Here is a 16,556-nt window from a genome sequence, read left to right as displayed (position 1 = left end):
AAAAGCCTTCAACAAAATCCAACATCCATTCATGTTCAAAGTATTGGAGAGATCAGGGATACAAGGCACATATCTAAACATAGTAAAGGCGATATACAGCAAGCCTATAGCCAACATCAAAGTGAATGGAGAGAAACTTAAAGCAATCCCACTGAAATCAGGGACAAGACAAGGCTGCCCACTCTCTCCATATCTCTTCAACATAGTGTTGGAAGTCCTTGCTAGAGCAATAAGACAGTTGAAGGAGATCAAGGGGATACAAATTGGAAAGGAAGAAGTGAAATTATCACTATTTGCAGATGATATGATAGTATACGTGAGTGACCCCAAAAACTCTACCAGGGAACTCCTACAGCTGATAAACACCTTCAGCAAAGTGGCAGGATACAAAATTAACTCAAAAAAATCAGTAGCCCTCCTGTATACAAAAGACAAAAGGGCTGAGAAAGAAATTAAGGAAACAACACCCTTCACAATAGCCACAAATGACATAAGGTACCTCGGAGTAACCCTAACCAAGGAAGTCAAAGACTTGTATGAAAAAAATTTCAAAACTCTGAAGAAAGAATTAGAAGAAGATATGAGAAGATGGAAAGATCTCCCATGCTCATGGCTTGGTAGGATTAACATAGTAAAAATGGCCATCTTACCAAAAGCAATCTACAGATTAAATGCAATGCCCATCAAATTACCAACACAATTCTTTACAGACCTGGAAAGAAAAATTCTCAACTTCATATGGAATAACAAGAAACCCAGAATTGCTAAAACAATCCTCTACAATAAAAGATCTTCCGGAGGTATCTCCATCCCTAATCTTAAGTTGTACTATAGAGCAACAGTTTTAAAAACTGCATGGTACTGGCATAGAAACAGAATGGTGGATCAATGGAACCGAACAGAGGACCTGGAAATAAACCCACACACTTATGGACTCCTGATCTTTGACAAAGATGCCAAAACCATACAATGGAGAAAAGATAGCATCTTCAACAAATGGTGCTGGTCTAACTGGATGTCTACATGTAGAAAAATGAAAATAGATCCATACTTGTCACCCTGCACAAATCTGAAGTCCAAGTGGATCAAAGACCTCAACATAAAACCAGACACATTAAATCGGCTTGAAAAAAAAGTGGGAAATACCCTAGAACTCATTGGTACAGGGGAAAACTTCCTGAACAGAACACCAACAGCACAGGCTCTAAGAGCAACAGTCAATAAATGGGACCTCATGAAACTGAACAGCTTCTGTAAAGCAAAGGACACTGTCATCAAAACAAAGCGACCACCTACAGATTGGGAAAGAATCTTCACCAACCCTTTCTCTGACAGAGGACTCATCCAGTATATATAAAGAACTAAAGAAGCTGAAAAGCAGCAAACCAAGTAATCCACTTAAAAAATGGGGAACAGAGCTAAACAGAGAATTATCTGTAGAGGAACACCGAATGGCAGAGAATCACTTAAAGAAATGCTCAACCTCACTAGCCATTAGGGAAATGCAAATCAAAACAACCCTGAGATTTCACCTTACACCCATGAGAATGGCCAAGATAAAAAACTCAAGTGACAACACATGCTGGAGAGGTTGTGGAGAAAGGGGAACCCTTCTGCACTGCTGGTGGGAATGTAAACTTGTACAACCACTCTGGAAATCAATCTGGTGCTTTCTCAGACAACTAGGAATAGCGCTTCCTCAAGATCCAGCCATACCACTACTGGGCATATATCCAAAAGAGGCTCAAGTACACAAAAAGGACATTTGCTCAACCATGTTTGTAGCAGCTTTATTTGTAATAGCCAGAAGCTGGAAACAACCCAGATGCCCCTCAACTGAAGAATGGATGCAGAAATTTTGGTACATCTACACAATGGAATATTACTCAGCAATGAAAAATAAGGAAATCATGAAATTTGCAGGTAAATGGTGGGATCTGGAAAAGATCATCCTGAGTGAGTTGTCCCAGAAGCAAAAAGACACACATGGTATATACTCACTCATATAGACATACAACATAGGACAAACCCACTAAAACCTGTGCATCTAAAGAAACTAAGCAAGAGAGAGGACCCTAACTAAAATGTCCAATCCCCATCTGGAAAGGCAAAGAGGATGGACATCAGAAGAAGAAGAAAATAGGAAACAACCTAGGAACCTATCACAGCGGGCCTCTGAAAGCCTCTGCCCTTCAGACTATCATAGCAGATGCTGAGCCTGATGGGCAACTGTTGGGCAGAGTGAATGGAATTTTAGGTAAGAACTGGGAAATAGTAAGAGCTGGAGAGGACAGGGTCTCCACAAGGAGAGCAACAGAACAAGAAAATGTGAACACAGGGAACTTCCCAGAGACTCATACTCCAACCAAGGACTATTCATGGAGATAACCCAGAACGCCTGCACAGATGTAGCCCAGGGCAGTTCAGAGTCCAATTGGGTTACATAGTAATGTGAAGAGGGACTGCCTCTGACATAATCTGATTGGCCTGCTCTTTGATCAACTCCCTCTGGGGGGGAGCAGCCTTACCAGGCCATAGTAGAGGACAATGCAGCCACTTTTGATGTGAACTGACAGACTAAGATCAGAAAGGAGAGGCGAACCTCCCCTATTAGTGGACTTGGGGAGTGGCATGCAAGCAGAGGGAGGAGGGAGGGTGGGATTGGTAGGGGAGGAGGGAGGGGCTTATGGGGGGATGCAGAATGAATAAAGTGTAATTGATGAAAATTTAAAAAAAAGGGATAAAAATAATTTCAGAACCTTAAATGACTTTCAAAAGTGGAGGAAAACATGGAGTTAGCCAATTGGCATGGAGCACGTCTCGCCCCTGGGGGCAATGGTCTCCTGAACCTACTCAGACCTCGGACACCACCACTGCTAGTTCTAGAACTGACACAGGATGTTCCAACGAGGGGGTTAAGGCTTCTCATAATATTTCCTATAAGCCCACACCTGTTTGTCTATATCCCTATTTTTAGTCATTATTAGCCAGATAGAGCCAAGTAATTGTGGTAATGATATTTGCTTTTTTGCCCAATGCTGGAATGCTAGTAAGTTTAGGTATGCCCTGTTTACTCGCATGCCTCACTGGGTGCCTGTGCCCGTTGATGCCCCTCAAGCTATGACTCTCTTCAGACAGAAAAGGGATCTTGGAACTACAGCCACCATTGTTACTACCATCTCATTGGTGGCTGTTGGAGCTACCACCGGGGCATTAGCCATGAGTCATACTGGGCAGACTGCTCAGACCCTGAACAATCATTTAGCCAATGTAGTTCATGCCTTAGTTGTACATAAAGGAATTAATGCTCAACTAAAAGGAAGCTTGATGGTGTTCAATCAGAGGATTGACCTCGTGCAGGAGCAAATTGATTCCCTATGGCAAATCGCTCAACTTGGCTGTCAATGAAAATATGCTGGACTTTGAGTCACTAGCATATAACATGAGAATTTTTCCTGTGCTATAAATCTGTCTAAACAATTGTCGAGCTATATTTTAGGTAATTGGACTGGAGAATTCGATACTACGATGGAGCAGCTGAGAGTGGCCATTGTCACAGTAAATTCTACCAGAGTGGACGCAGGACTAGCCACAGGATTATCATCATGGGTTGCTGCAGCCATGAATCATCTGAAGGAATGGGCGGACATGGGAGCGTTAGCAGGCCTTCTGGTGTTGGTCTCCTTGGTTTGCCTGTGGTATATATGCAAGATTAGAGTCTCACAACAGTGTGATGCAGCCATGATCATTCAGGCCTTTACAGCCATTGAAGCAGGACATTCTCCCCAAGCATGGTAGGATACCATAAAAAGCTAAAATGTTACGCTCATAATGAGAGGCTAAGCACTGCACTCAGGGTCAGCCGCTTTGGACCCAGAGAAGAGCATGTCTGGTTGCATGCGGGTTGATGCCCCAGGTCCCACCTCTGAGAAAAAGGTATCAGAAGGGTCTGATGCTCTTTGGGTGGATGACACCTAAATGAACATCGGTACAAAGTCCCAATTTATTTCTAATATCAGAGATCAGACCTCTACTCTTGCCTGATGCGTCTAAAACAAAAAAGGGGAACTGTAGAGAGCTGCGAAATGCTATGCCTTAAAGATGGAGCTGGTTTCCGCCTTCCACCTTCCTGATCGTGAGTGCTCTCTGTCACGAACAATTCCACATTTGGCTAAGTCTGAGGATCTGGCTTGCTTCCATGTATGTGGACCTATCTGCATTGCCCACGTGGCACGCCTGGGTTGGCTACCCAGAGGCTATTTAAGCTGTGGGCTGGCTTTCCCCAAGGTCCGAGGATTGTTCAAGGTTCCTGAATAAACTGCATTGAAAAAAACAAATCAGCCTGAGAGAAAAAGCATGAGTAATATTTAGTATGACCTAATAAAAATCCATAATCCCTGGAGCACATGACTCTACAGCCTGGTTTTAAAAGTGATTTTGGGGATTAAAATTACATAATATCCACCATCTCTTCCCTGCCTTCAAGTCCTCCCATACTTCTCTTGATTGTTTTCTATTCAGGCCCTTTTTAACCTTAATAACCGTTAATTCCTGAATGTGACTTACTTAGCTTTAAGACTTCCCAGCTATGAATCAAAGGGATGGCTGAGCTTTGGTGTGTAATGGAATGTGCACACAAAGGACCCTGTGTCTTGGAGGCACAAATAGTGCTCTGCGAGACTGGAAGAATTTCTACAAAACTAGAAATTTCCCAGGGGACAGCCCTGTCTGGAAGTGCAGAGCGGGGAAGGACTGTGCTATCTGAGCCATTTGATCTCTGCTCAGCCAGTAGGACAGCTATGACTGACTGAGGCTGAGCTGGGTGTCCTTAGCAAAGGATGGACTTTGGGAAGGCCCAGCAATCAGCGACACCAGTAAGTGGCAGCCTGTGAGCTGTTTCAAGGATTTTCCTGGTGGGCAGCTGCAAGGAGATATGAAGAAGACCTCAGGCCATTCCACAGTGAATGTCAGGGCTGCTGAGCCTACACCAACATGAATAGGTTGGATGAGCTACCAGAGTCTGATCTGCTGAGACCAGAAATGACTGTGAACTAGACTATAGTTGATTGAAATTACATACCCAGTGGGAAGTGTTCATCCCTGAAACCATATTGAACGAACAGAAATTGACCCAGCAGGTTTTCCTTCTGCATTGACACAGACTTATGCACAAGCTTAAAAGGAAAAAGTAGAAGGGAAAGATTGGGGAAGAGATAGAGAAAGGACATGGAGAAAGGAAAATGGCATAAATGATTTTAATTAACATGTACAAAAATAAATTTACAATAAAAGGTGGCTAGAAAGATAGCATAGCAGTTAGGAGCCCTTGGTTTGTTACAGAAGAAACAGGATTGAATTCAGATATCAGATGGTAGCTACCAGGCTCCTATAACTTCATTCACAAGTGATCTGATGTCCTCTTCTGGCCTCTGTAGGTACTGCATGCAGATACATCAAAAATCCATATGTGTGTGTTTGTTTGTGTAAACAATGTTAACAAATGGAATTTTCTATGATGATGTCATAGCCCTGAGAAAGACAGAAGCCTGCATTAGGTGAAATAACTATCTTCTTGCATGGTGGCAGCTGCATCTCTCCTCGGAGCCTGCCTTCTCAGAGGCAAAAGCCACCTTATTCTGAATTAAGAATAGCTCAGCGTAATTGCTAGTGTGTGAATTGGAAACACAGAGCTTATAGGTGACATTTCATTGATGTACTCTGTATTTGTGTTCTCTGTCCTCTGTATGTGTGAGAATTGTACTGATAATTTTTTTAATCTGTCTTTTAGGGTATATGTTTGGATCGAGAAGTTGGATTTGCTCTGTAAGTCTCTGTCTGCTTTAAGGCCTAGACGTGCAGTCTCCTGTTCCTATTGAAATTGTACAGAGCATAACATGGGGCCTAAGATAGAAGAGTCTTAAGGAGGACAGCATATGAGGAATGCAAAATCTGTTTTACGCTGTTTCTCTTTGAGTAGTAGCCAGTGAGGAATGCATGCTCTCATTAAAGATATTTTCCTTCATCGATTCCTTAGGTGTCTGGAGTGCATGTGCCCTGGAATGAATATTCACTCTAGAACAGCTGCATACCAGCCTTTTACAGAAATATTTCTGAGTCAAACTCTCCTAGGTTGAATCAGGTGACCTTGATCCTACACTGTTGCTTTGTCGTCCTCTTGATGAAGCTAAATAACTTCTTCAGTTAAAGGGATGTGTGTATCACCATCCAGTTTTTCAATTACTCATTTGAGTCATATAGCCACCTGTCCACTGCAGTTGCAGGAAAAAGAGTTGCATGTGGAATTCAGCTTCTGCTGTCAGACCATAATAAGAGGACTAGGTTATGGTGGATATCTCAGATAGAAATAGGACTCTCAAATAGCTTTTGATGTCACCATTGTGAAAATGAACTGATTGGGGCAGCCTGAGTGATTTTGTAATTTCCCAGCATCTATGAATTAATGTCAGCTGAGTGAAGACAGACCAGGTTGGTCAGTGTAAGTTTGGGGAGGATAGAATTGTGGGGATCAGGAACCAGGTGTGGAAGGTGTGAAAGGTAATGGTTCCCACATCGAATCCTAAGAATCAGACACTGGAGATCAGACTGAAGGTGTCAGCCTCAAGCACCAGGAAAAAACAATCAGGTTAGTGTAAACCTAAGGAAATGTGCCAGGGTGGAGGGCCAAGGTCCCCTAAGGAGACTTCTGTAAGGAAGGGGGAAGCAGCCACAGCCCTAGCTTCAGGTCCATTTTGAGACTTCACTAGTTGCTAGGAGTCCCTAGCAGATCAACACTGTGTGCAGTGGATCAGGATTTTTAGGGGAGTTGTAGGAGTCACTGATGCTTCACTCGCCATTCCCCGTGGGCCTCCAATAGGCATGTCTCCACACTCCCCACATAGAACAATCCAGTGACTATTGACTGCATAACCAGAGGACTCTCCATTGCAGATATGTGCAGTCCACAGGCACATTTAAGTCAGCTCTGAAGGCTGAGGCACAGGCCATTCACTGTAGCTGTGTGGATAAGGTTACTAATCTAAACAAGAATCTGGTTTAAAAAAAAATGAACCTATGTGAAAACAAATTGTCTAACAATTGCGATAGTTCAACCAAAAGAGAAGGTCCTGGTAAAATGATATGGCCCAGCCTAACAGACTGTTATTTTCCAGGTTTAAGATGTTTAAACTGAATTAAGATGTATTAGTAATATCTGACATGCTCTCATAAAAATCCCTGTAGCACAAAAGACTGTGAAAGCTTGTATCCACATTTTAAAATATTTTATGGGATCATAATTACTTCATTTCTACAACTCTTTCGAGCCTCCAATCCCTCCCCAAGACCCCTCATGTTTTTTTTTTTTTAATTCATGACCACTTTTTGAGTCCTGTTTGAATGTGACTTGTATTTGGCTATAGAAACAAAGGTTGCACTGGACATTTGGTCTGTAATGGAATTTGTACACAGAGGACCCTGTGCTTCTGAAGAGAAAGGAGAGATATGGGCGAGTGGAAGAATTTCTACCAAAGTACAGATTTCCCAGATGAGCTCTCTGTCTGCCCCGGGGTGTTAGGGCAGAGCTCGGTAGGCCTGTGCTTCCTGAGTCCTTTTATCTTTGCTTACTCAATAGAAAAGCTATTTTTTTACCAGTCTGAGGGAGAGCTGAGTAGCTTATCTGATGATGGACTCTAGGAGGGCCTAGCAATCAAGAATACCTATAAAAGGCATGCTGTTGAGTTTATTCCCAGCATATTCCTCTGTTGCAGCTGTAGGGAGTTGTGAAGGAGATCTCAGGCAATATCATAGTGAATTTTGGGTCCACTACCCCATATCAGGAAGAGCTGTTTGGCTGAACTATCAGACTTTGATCTGCTGAGACTTGAATGGACCATCAACCACACTCTTCTCTTGGTACATGTGGTGACCTGAATGTGGATTCCCTTGGGTGGGGCAGGCTCTGCAGCCCTGGCAACAGGAAGCTATGGCATTATAATATCACTGTCATGTGTGCATGCACAGATATTGCTTTTGCTGTATAGTTAAGAAGACAGTTTTAAAAAAATAAAGGTCTGGATTCTAGAAGCCTTAACATTGCGTCTAACCTTCAGTTTTCTGTGATGAATTCTACTAATCGTTTAGAAATTGGTAGAATAGAGGGGAGAGCGTCTTTTAGCAATATTTCATTAAAATCTCTTTATCTTTCCACAACCACCAGCCAGAGTGGTGTGATTCAGGAAGATTCAATTCCTGGGTAAAGAGCTGCACAGGTTTCTCAAGCACACATGTGTTATGTAGACAGATAGGGCAGATTTCAATCTTGTGCCATTATCCAGGAGGCAGGAAGCAGACACACAATTGTACTTCGACATTTTTGTGTGTGTGTGTGCATCATAGGGGCTAGGTTTCCTGAATTCACAAAGACCATGTGGGGCTACAGAGCCATAGCCCATCTTTGTGATCACCCCCATTTCCTGAGAGGACTATATTGCAGGGGACTACTCTGTTTGGAAGAGAAATTAGTAGTAGCTGTTGTGGAGAGCTTCTTGTTTGTCAAGATGCTTTCTTAAGGAGTCTGGAGTAGAAAAACATGTTTTTACCCTGGCCTTCACCTTGAGACAGAGATAAGAGGATGTTTTGCCATGTTCCTTAAAACTTGTTGCTGTGACCTTGGACCACATCTGCTACTGGGAAGCAGTTTAAGAAAACAAGTTTGTAATACAAAGAATAAATTATATATATATATATATATATATATATATATATATATATATGTATATATATAAAGAAAACAAGTTTGGCAGTTCCATGAACTTCTTTCTAGTATTGATGTGACTTGGTTGTGCTTTACCTATGAAAAGGAATGGTGGAATAAACTTGTGACTGCTGTCTTACTGACAGCTGATCCCATGTGCCCTGGACTGTTTTAATTATTTCAATCCTCACTCCCCACTCAGGGACTGTTTGACTCTGCCAGAGGGCTCCAGCAAGGTGGGGAGTCAGAAATATAAGAGTTTAGAAGTAATTTTGAATCAATTTTATGTGAGTCATGAAATTGGTTCTTCTTTATTAATCTTTAAGTGTATGGAATGTTTTCTCCTTGGAAAGGGTATTAAGTCTAGAACAGCTGAACCTTGAGACATTTAGAAAATATTTTGGACAAACTCTCCTGTGTTGACTCAGGTCCTTGATCCCAGTCTGTTGCCTTGTTGTCCTCTTGATTAAGATAACAAAAGACTTCAATTAAAGGCATGTGCCAACACTCAGTTTTAAAATTACCCATTTCAGTCATACAGTCAACTGTTCATTGCAGTAACTGGAAAAATATTCACATGTGGAGCACAGCTTTTACCTTCAGACCAGAATAAGATGAGTAGTTTATTGTGGACAAAACAGGGAAAATTAGAGTATGTGAACAGCAGCAGATGTCACCATCGTGAAGAAGGACCTGATAGACAGTAGAGTGAGTGATTTTGTAATGTCCACCATGTACTAATTCATCTCAGATGAATAAAGACAGAACAGATTGGTGGGTGTACAGTTGAGGGAGGTGAGCTTGATGCAATGAATATTGAATTTCCTACGAGGGGACTGTTCTCTACAGATGTGTCAAATCCACAGTTAAGTCAGCTCTGAGGGTTGAGACACAGGCCAATGGCTGTTGATGCATCTATGAGGTTACAGAATTCAACAGCTAACAATGTACCTCGGGGCCAGACTATACAGCATCTTTTTAATGTTATTACCTTTGCCAGGGAATGGTCTGCTCTTTTTCAAAGTCACTATTGCTGTATTTTCTTTTTCAATATTTTTTATCCTTCTTAAAACTCAATTATTTATTTTTCTTTAAATCTGATTTTCTCCATTGCTTGAACCTCTTATATGTGTTTATTCCCCACTGTTTCAGGGTCATTAAGCATTTCTTTCAAATTTTCTCTGTGATATTGATTATGTGTTTCTGTATAAAGCAATAAGGCCAGGCTTGCCTCATGCTATGCATCTGACAATTGTTTTGGACCCCCAGTGCTGCTTCTGTTTCCCAATGATGAGAGAACAACTCTACTACTCCTTTCAGGCTGGAACTTGGCTGGAACGTGAAAAGAAGAAATAGGCCAATGAATGAGGGTCCTTTAATTAAGGAGTACATATAAAGAGGGCCTGTGCAATAATTGAGTTCTATGACTAAACTGAAGATGGAATAATCACAGTTACAAAAAGAGACGGACAGCAAGGAGGGTGAAAGCTTTCCAGGTTTGACAGTAGCTGACATTAGCAAGGAGTAGTGAAGGAATCAATTGGGGATGATCAATAAATGTCCTGACATCTGGACATAGAGGCACACTCAGGGCGGTAGGCAGATGACTGTGAGTTGATGGTCAGAATGGTCTTCAAAGTGAGTTCAGGACAGCCAAGGCCACATACAAATGTCCTGTCTCAAATAAATTTAACATAAATAAAAAATACACAATTAAACTAACTAATATACTGGTTGGACACTTCCCCAGGCTCATAGCGCATGGAATAAAGAATCTGATTTTTTTAAAAAAAAACTGAATTTATCATGAAACTAAATTACTGTCCTTACAACAGTCCAACCAAAAGAGAAAATCTTGGTCAAATAGTTTGGCCCTGCTTAACAGGACCACAATTTCCCAGGTTTAAAATATTCAGCCTGAGAGAAAAGGCATGAATAATATTTAGTATGCCCTAATAAAAATCCATAATCCCTGGAGCACATGACTATACCGCCTGCTTTTAAAAGTGATTTGGGGGATTAAAATTACATAATTTCCACCATCTCTTCCCTGCCTTCAAGTCCTCCCATAGTTCTCTTGATTGTTTTCTATTCAGGCCCTTTTTAATCTTAATAACCGTTAATGCCTGAATGTGACTTACTTGGCTTTAAGACTTCACAGCTATGATTCACAGGGATTGCTGAGCTTTGGTGTGTAATGGAATGTGCACACAAAGGACCCTGTGTCTTGGAGGCACAAGTAGTGCTCTGGGAGACTGGAAGAATTTCTACAAAACTAGAAATTTCTCAGGGGACCGCCCTGTCTGGAAGTGCAGAGCTGCTAAGGCCTGTGCTATCTGAGCCATTTGATCTCTGCTCAGCCAGTAGGACAGCTATGACTGACCTGAGGCTGAGCTGGGTGTCCTTAGCAAAGGATGGACTTTGGGAAGGCCCAGCAATCAGCGACAGCAGTAAGAGGCACCCTGTGAGTTGTTTCAAGGATTTTCCTGGTGGGCAGCTGCAAGGAGATATGAAGAAGACCTCAGGCCATTCCACAGTGAGTGTCAGGGCTGCTGTGCCTACACCAACAAGAGTAGGTTGGATGAGCTACCAGAGTCTGATCTGCTGAGACTGGAACGGACTGTGACCCAGACTATAGTTGGTACCTGCAGTTAAATGGACAGAAGTCTTTACCCTCTTAGCTTCCCTGAGTGTGGATTCATTGGAGATGGAGACGCTTCCCAGGTGTGACCACGGGGAGCTGTGATACTTAGAATATCACCACTTATAGTACACACCAATGACTTGCTTTTTGTGTGCTGAAGGAAGGAAATGGGATAAGGAAGGGGGCTAGAACCAGGATTTAAAATGAATAAATCGTAATTCGCAAGTGGTCTGATGTCCCCTTCTGGCCTCTGTAGGTACTGCATGCTGATACATGCAAAAGTCCATACATATGTGTATGTGTTTGTGTGTAAATGACGCTAAAAAATGTAATTTTCTACAATGATGTCATAGCCCTGAGAAAGACAGAAGCCTCGGTTAGTTGAAATAACTCTCTTTCTTCTTGCATGATGGCAGCTGCGTCTCTCCTCGGAGCCTGCCTTCTCATAGGCAAAAGCCACCTTATTCTGAATTAAGTACAGCTCAGCGTAACTGCTAGTCTATGAATTGGAAACACAGCGCTTATAGTTGACATTTCACTGATGTACTCTGTATTTGTGTTCTCTGTCCTCTGTATGTGTGAGAATTGTACTGATATTTTTTTTTAATCTGTCTTTTAGGGTATATGTTTGGATCGAGTAGTTGGATTTGCTCTGTAAGTCTCTGTCTGCTTTAAGGCCTAGACGTGCAGTCTCCTGTTCCTATTGAAATTGTTCAGAGCATAACCTGGGGCCTGACCTAGAAGAGTCTCAAGGAGGACAGCATATGAGGAATGCAAAATCTGTTTTAGGCTATTCCTCTTTGAGTAGTAGCCAGAGAGGAATGCATTCTCTCATTAAAGATATTTTCCTTCATCGATTCCTTAGGTGTCTGGAGTGTGTGTGCCCTGGAATGAATATTCACTCTAGAACAGCTGCACACCAGCCTTTTACAGAAATATTTCTGAGTCAAACTCTCCAAGGTTGAATCAGGTGACTTTGATCCTACACTTAACTTCTTCAGTTAAAGGGATGTGTGTATCACCATCCAGTTTTTCCCTTACTTATTTGAGTCATATAGCCAACTGTCCATTGCAGTCACAGGAAAAAGAGTTGCATGTGGAATTAGCTTCTGCTGTCAGACCACAATAAGAGGTCTAGCTTATGGTGAACATCTCAGATAGAAATAGGACACTCAAAATAGCTTCTGATGTCACCATTGTGAAAATGAACTGATTGGGGCAGCCTGAGTGATTTTGTAATTTCCCAGCATCTATGAATTGATGTCAGCTGAGTGAAGACAGACCAGGTTGGTCAGTGTACAGTTTGGGGAGGATAGAATTGTGGGGATCAGGAACCAGGTGAGGGAGGTGTGAAAGGTAATGTTTCCCACATCGAATCCCGAGAATCAGACACTGGAGAGCAGACTGAAGGTGCCAGCCTCAAGCACCAGGAAAAATCAATCAGGTTAGTGTAAACCTAAAGAAACGTGCCAGGGTGGAGGGCTAAGGTCCCCTAAGGAGACTTCTGTAAAGAAGGGGGAAGCAGCCACAGCCCTAGCTTCAGGTCTATTTTGAGACTTCACTAGTTGCTAGGAGTCCCTAGCATATCAACACTGTGTGCAGTGGATCAGGATTTTTAGGGGAGTCGTAGGAGTCACCGATACTTCACTCGCCATTCCCTGTGGGCCTCCAATAGGCATGTCTCCACACTCCCCACATAGAACAATCCAGTGACTATTGACTGTATAACCAGAGGACTCTCCATTGCAGATACGTGCAGTCCACAGGCACATTTAAGTCAGCTCTGAAGGTTGAGGCACAGGCCATTCACTGTAGCTGTGTGGATAAGGTTACTGATCTAAACAAGAATCTGGTTTAAAAAAAATTGAACCTATGTGAAAACAAATTGTCTAACAATTGCGATAGATAGTTCAACCAAAAGAGAAGGTCCTGGTAAAATGGTATGGCCCAGCCTAACAGACTGTTAGTTTCCACGTTTAAGATGTTTACCCTGAATTAAGATGTATTTGTAATATCTGACATGCTCTCATAAAAATCCCTGGAACACAAAAGACTGTAAAAGCTTGTATCCACATTTTAAAATATTTTATGGGATCATAATTACTTCATTTCTACAACTCTTTCGAGCCTCCAATCCCTCCCCAAGACCCCTCATGTTTTTTTTTTTTTAATTCATGACCACTTTTTGAGTCCTGTTTGAATGTGACTTGTATTTGGCTATAGAAACAAAGGTTGCACTGGACATTTGGTCTGTAATGGAAGCTGTACACAGAGGACCTTGTGCCTATGAAGAGAAAGGAGTGTTATGGGAGATTGGAAGAATTTCTACCAAAGTACAGATTTCCCAGATGAGCTCTCTGTCTGCCCCGGGGTGTTAGGGCAGAGCTCGGTAGGCCTGTGCTTCCTGAGTCCTTTTATCTTTGCTTACTCAATAGGAAAGCTATTTTTTTACCAACCTGAGGGAGAGCTGAGTAGCTTATCTGATGATGGACTCTAGGAGGGCCTAGCAATCAAGAGCACCTATAAGAGGCATGCTGTTGAGTTTATCCCCAGCACTTTCCTCTGTTGCAGCTGTAGGTAGTTGTGAAGGAGATCTCAAGCAATATCATAGTGAATTTTGGGTCCACTTCCCCATATCTGGAAGAGCAGGTTGGCTGAACTATCAGAGTTTGATCTGCTGAGACTTGAATGGACCATGAACCACACTCTTCTGTTGGTACATGTGGTGACCTGAATGTGGATTCCCTTGGGAGGGGCAGGCTCTGCAGCCCTGGCAACAGGAAGCTATGGTGCTTATAATATCACTGTCAAGTGTGCATGCACAGACATCGCTTTTGGTGTGCAGTAAGACAGTTTGAAAAAAATGAAGGTCCCGTTTCTAGAAACCTTAACATTGCGTCTAACCTTCAGTTTTCTGTGATCAATTCTACTAATCATTTAGATACTGGTAGAATGGAAGTGATAGAGTTCCTCTTTCAGCAATATTTCATTAAAATCTCTTTATCTTTCCACAACCAGCGTTCACAGTGGTGTACTTCAGGAAGATTCAATTCCATGGTACAAAGGAGTTTTTGAGCTGCAGAGGTTTTGCAAGCAGGCATGTGTTATGCAGATAGATAGGGCAGATTTCACATCTTGTGCCATTATCCAGGTGGCAGGAAGCAGACACACAATTGTCCTTCAACATTGTTTTCTGTGTGGGTATCATTGAGGCTGGGTTTCCTGAATTCACAAAGAGCATGGGGTGCTACAGAGCCATAGCCCACCTTTGTGATCACCCCCCTTTACTGAGAGAACTATAGGCCATGGGATCTCTCTGTTTGGAAGAGATATTAGTAGTAGGTGTTTTGGAGAGCTGCTTATGTGTCAAGCTGCTTTATTCTTGAGTCTGCAGTGGAAAAACACATTTGCACCCTAGCCTTCACCTTCAGACAGAGATGAGAAGATGTTTTGCCATGTTCCTTTAAACTTGTTTGTGTGAGCGGGGACCCTATCTGCTACAGGGAAGTAGTTTAAGAAAACAAGTTTGTAACATAAAAAATTAATAAATGATATAAAAAAACAAGTCTGGCGGTGTCATGAATTTCTTTCTAGTATTGATGTGACTTGGTTGTGCTTTACCTATGAAAAGGAATGGTGGAATAAACATGTGACTGCTGTCTTACTGACAGCTGATCCCATGTGCCCTGGACTGTTTTAATTATTTCAATCCTCACTCCCCACTCAGGGACTGTTTGACTCTGCCTGAGGGCTCCAGCAAGCTGTGGAGTCAGAAATATAAGAGTTTAGAAGTAATTTTCAATCAATTTTATGTGAGTTATGAAATTGGTTCTTCTTTATTAATCTTTAAGTGTATGGAGTGATTTCTCCTTGAAAGTGTATTAATTCTAGAACACCTGCACCTTGAGACATTTAGAAAATATTTTGGACAAACTCTCCTGTGTTGACTCAGTTCCTTGATCCCAGTCTGTTGCCTTGTTGTCCACTTGATTAAGATAACAAAAGTCTTCAATTAAAAGGATGTGCCAACACTCAGTATTAAAATTACCCATTTCAGTCATACAGTCAACTGTTCATTGCAGTAACTGGAAAAAATATTCACATGTGGAGCACAGTTTTTACCTTCAGACCAGAATAAGATGAGTAGCTTATTGTGGACAAAACAAGGAAAATTAGAGTATGTGAAGAGAGGCAGATGTCACCATTGTAACGAAGGACATGATAGATAGTAGAGTGAGTGATTTTGTAATGTCCACATTTACTAATTCATCTCAGATGAATAAAGACAGAACAGATTGGTGGGTGTACAGTTTAGGGAGGTGAGCTTGATACAATGAATATTGAATTTTCTACGAGGGGATTGTTCTTTAAAGATGTGTCAAATCCACAGTTAAGTCAGCTCTGAGGGTTGAGACACAGGCCATTGGCTGTAGATGTATCTATCAGATTGCAGGATTCAACAACTAACAATGTACTTCGGGGCCAGATTAGACAGCATCTTTTTAATGTTATTACCTTTGCCAGGGAATGGTCTGCTCTTTTTCAGAGTCACTATTACTCTTGGTTTTTTTTTTTTTGTTATTGTTGTTGTTGTTTTGTTTTGTTTTTTTTTTTTTTTGCAATATTTTTATCATTCTTAAAACTTACTTATTATTTTATCTTTAAATTTTATTTTCTATAAATGCACCATTGCTTGGACTTCTTATTTTTAGCTATTCCCCATTGTTTCAGTGTTAATAAGAAGTTTTTTCAATTTTTTCAGTGATATTAATTATTTATTTCTGTATCAAGCAATATGGCCAGGATTGCATCATGCTATGCAATCGACAATGGCTTTGAACCCCCAATGCTGCCTCTGCTTCCCAGTGCAAAGAGAACACCCCTACTACTCCTTTCAGGCTGGACGTTGGCTGGACAGTGAAAAAAAGAAATAGCTACTTTAATTATGAAGTACATATAAAGAAGGTCTGTGCAATAATTAAGTTCTATGACTAAACTGAAGATGGAATAATCACAGTACCAAAAGAGATGGACAGCAAGGAGGGTGAAAGCTTTCCACCTCTGCCAGTAGCTGACATTAGCAAGGAGTAGTGAAGGAATCAGTTGCTGATGATCAATAAATGTCCTGACATCTGGACATAGCGGCACACTCAGGGCGGC

Source organism: Meriones unguiculatus, assembly GCF_030254825.1.
Source record: "Meriones unguiculatus strain TT.TT164.6M chromosome 13 unlocalized genomic scaffold, Bangor_MerUng_6.1 Chr13, whole genome shotgun sequence".
In the NCBI taxonomy this organism is placed as follows: domain Eukaryota; kingdom Metazoa; phylum Chordata; class Mammalia; order Rodentia; family Muridae; genus Meriones; species Meriones unguiculatus.
Note: the sequence above shows the minus strand (reverse complement) of the source record.